General features: G+C 49.6%; 1 pseudogene; it reads left to right on the forward strand.

Moving 5' to 3' along the window:
* The first annotated feature begins 219 nt into the window (after positions 1–219).
* On the forward strand, positions 220–3,367 carry LOC135376815 (glutamate--cysteine ligase catalytic subunit-like; annotated as a pseudogene).
* The last annotated feature ends 574 nt before the right edge of the window (positions 3,368–3,941 follow it).

The following is a 3,941-nucleotide window of genomic DNA, read 5'->3' on the forward strand; positions in this document are numbered from 1 at the left end:
ACGTCGTGTCTTCACGTGCACTGCATGCCAACCGTGTGGAATATCCTACTACACAGCCACCAGATATTCCGTGGTAGACGACAAGAAGACACGCTGATGGTGTCGTCTGCTAAATACGCAGTACGCCACTCCCGATATTCCACACCGTGTGAATGCTCCGATAGTGGTGTTTTTGCTTTTTCATCCACAAGAATATTCCGTGAGGATGTCGCTCGTGTGAATACACACGTAGTGGAAGAAGTGTCGAGCACCCTCGATGCCGGAGACTGAAGAAGAAGAAGAAGCAAAAGCGCGCAGTACAACGGACTCTCGCATTCTCTTCTAGGCCATCAAGTTGAACGGTGGAACGCATAAGGGCCTTGCATTCACAATGGGTTTGCTTTCTGAAGGGTCGCCACTCTCTTGGGAAGAAACAAAGCGGCTCTGTGAACACGTCCGCCATCATGGGATCCTCCAGTTCATCATCCAGTACCGCAGCTCGAAAAACCGCAAGCACGACTGTCTGCGCTGGGGCGACGAGATCGAATACATGCTGGTTCGGTTTGATCACGAAAATCGTCGAGCCCAGCTCTGCCTAAGGGCCGCTGAACCCTCAACGAAAGAGACGGCCGTGACCGTTCCCTGTGTTCCTGGCATCCAGAATTCGCTGCCTACGCCATTGAAGCCATTCCGAATGCTCCGTACGGGGACTTGGTGTCGCATTATAACGTTGTTGAGCACAACATGCGGGAACGCAGAGCCGAGGTACGCGCCCTTCTCGCGAAAGATGAAGAGATCATGTGCATAACAACGTTCCCAACCTTGGGCTGCCCACAATTCACTTTTCCGGTGTACACACCGTCGCTGAAGGCTGCCCACATGCCGTCCTTGTTCCTGCCCGAGGAAATGGTGTTCCCGGCTCATCCTCGCTTTAAGACCCTCGCTCGTAACATCAGGGAACGACGTGGGAAACGTGTCGTCATCAACGTCCCAATTTACAAGGACGACAATACAAGGTGGCCTTTCACTGAAGACTGGAGAGCGCTCGGAGGTGACGGAGAAGCTGAGAGATCTGCCCGACCAGGCCACGTCTACATGGACGCGATGGGCTTCGGAATGGGAAATTGTTGCCTGCAAGTCACCTTCCATGCATGCGACTTGACTGAAGCCAAGGACTTATACGACCAACTGGCAAATATATGTCCTCTTATGCTGGCTTTAAGTGCAAGCAGTCCTGCTTTTAGAGGCTACCTTGTCGACACAGACTGCCGTTTTGACGTCATAACTCAGTCCGTCGACGACAGAACGGATGAGGAAATGGGATTAAAACCATTGGGCCCCGACGCGCACCTGATCAAACGACCTCGCTACGCGAGCATCCCTTGGTACCTTTCCTCAAAGGGCCAGCACTTCAACGACGTCCCAATGGCTTGCGACGCAAAAGTATACCAGGCACTTCGTTCGGCAAACGTAGAGGAACCATTGGCGAGACACCTGTCGCACGTCTTCATCCGTGATACTCTTTGCCTCTTTAGCGAGAAACTGAAGCAACACGACAATATCGATTTTGATCACTTTGAGAACCTGCAGTCGACAAGCTGGCACTCCTTGCGATTCAAACCCCCGCCACCTAAGAGCAGCATCGGATGGCGAGTCGAGTTCAGGCCTACAGAGCTGCAAATGACAGAATTCGAGAACGCAGCGTACGTCGTGTTCGTTGTGCTTCTTACGCGGGTAATTCTCACCTTCGACCTTGACCTCATCGTGCCCATCTCGAAGGTAGACGAGAACATGAAAATCGCGCAGAAGCGGGACGCTGTCCTGACAGAGAAATTCTGGTTCCGTAAGGACATCCTCACCCACGGCTGCCCTTCGTCCGTGGGAGGAGTACCCGATGAGAGTGCGCCGGAGATCGCCCACATGAAAACTCGGAAAACCTAATTCCAACAACGACACGGATACCGGACCCACTAACACGACACACGCAGCAGCCGAACAAATCATTTCCAGCACCAAAACCACAACTCTCCGCAACATCGCTGACTCACCCCGAGAAAACGCTGACGCAAGCACCGTAATAGATATATCACGCTCACTAACCAGCGACGAACTACAAGTCCTCTCTAGGGGGTTAACATTCTGCCCTACACTCAATTCTGTTAACGAATACGAAATCCACAAAGACATATCAGACTTTGCGAGACGGCTACGCCTTAGAGAATTCTTCGCTGATACAACACAAGAAAACAACAACGACCTCCGACTACCATCAACCTGGACACCAAATCACGGCCGAGGACCCGCATTAGACCTGTACATTAAACAAGTAAGCAACGACATCCTTCGCAGTATTTCCCAAAGCTCGCGTGGTCACAACCTCACTAAAACACAGCGTGACATCATCAAAGCGCTAGCTGACAGAGATGATATCATTATCAAGCCCACAGATAAGGGTGGGAGTATCGTCATCTGGCCCACAGATAAATATATTTCTGAAGCTCATAGGCAACTCAACAATACGCAACACTACCTCAAACTGGAGCATGACCCAACAAAGGAGTACACGGCGCTAATAACCAATACCATACAGGACCTCCACGAACGAAAGCTCATCACACGTGATGACCTCAGATATCTCACCCCATCAAACACAAGCGCAGGGCGTTTCTATTTACTGCCCAAAATCCACAAGGTACACGCCAACGAGCTCTATACGGCTGACATCCCCGGCAGGCCAATTGTATCTAATAACAACACACCAACAGAAAGACTCTCGAAATTACTGGACCACTATTTAAACCATATTCCGACAACACTGCTATCGCATGTATAAGACACACCCCACCTCCTCAGAATAATCAGAGATATAAACAACACTCGTACATTTGGTAGGGACACAATACTAGCCACGCTGGATGTGACATCACTGTATACTAACATCCCACACAACGACGGAATCACAGCCCTCTGCAATACCCTTTGTACAACAAACATCAGAAAAGACACGGAAACCATACTCGCTCTAATGGACTTGGTCCTTAAACTGAACTACTTCGAGTTCAATGGCGAATACTACCTACAAGTACACGGTACAAGTATGGGCACACCTGTTGCACCCACATACGCAAATATATTCATGGGTTTCTTGGAAAACAAAGTTCTCAGCGCCCTCTCATTAAAACCCACTGTGTACCTTCGATACATCGATGATATACTGATAATATGGGAACACGGGGAACATGAATTTCAAAAGTTCGTAGATCTACTGAACACCGCGCATCGCACCATAAAGTTCACATCACAACAGTCAACTCACTTAATTAACTTCCTCGACACCACAGTATCACTAGACAACGGCAACCTCATCACAACCCTGTACAAAAAGCCAACTGACAAACAACAATATTCACTTCAAGAGTCACCAACCGCGTCACTGTAAGGTTGGAATTCCTAATGGGCAGAGTGTAAGACTACGCAGAATTTGTTCAAACGACACAGATTACGCTGAGAAGCTTGACGAACTCTGCAGTACACTTGCCCAAAGGGACTATCCAGACTCCCTCCTAACCGAATTCCGTCGCAAGGCACTCACACTCGATCGAAACGAGGTTCTGGAAAACCGAAAAAATCCTGACGCGTGCCAAATAAGCTTCATCACAAGATATTCCAACGCACTTCCAAACATCAAAGCCATTCTAAAGAAGCACGAGCCCCTCCTCCAAAGCAGTGACCGACTTAGCAATATATTCACCCATCCCATACAGGTGACATACCGACGCGCAAAAAACCTAGCAGACTCCTTGGTCAACGCCAAAATCAGCAAAACGAGCGCCCCGTACACGGGAACACGGCCCTGCAACCTCCCGCGCTGCAAAACATGCAAGCACGTTCAACACGCTAACTCCATCAAAAGCACTGCGAGCAATTACACCTACCCCGTTAACCACGCATTCACATGCACA

The sequence above is a fragment of the Ornithodoros turicata genome, unplaced genomic scaffold (genome assembly GCF_037126465.1).
Source record: "Ornithodoros turicata isolate Travis unplaced genomic scaffold, ASM3712646v1 ctg00001312.1, whole genome shotgun sequence".
NCBI classification, from domain to species: Eukaryota; Metazoa; Arthropoda; class Arachnida; order Ixodida; family Argasidae; genus Ornithodoros; species Ornithodoros turicata.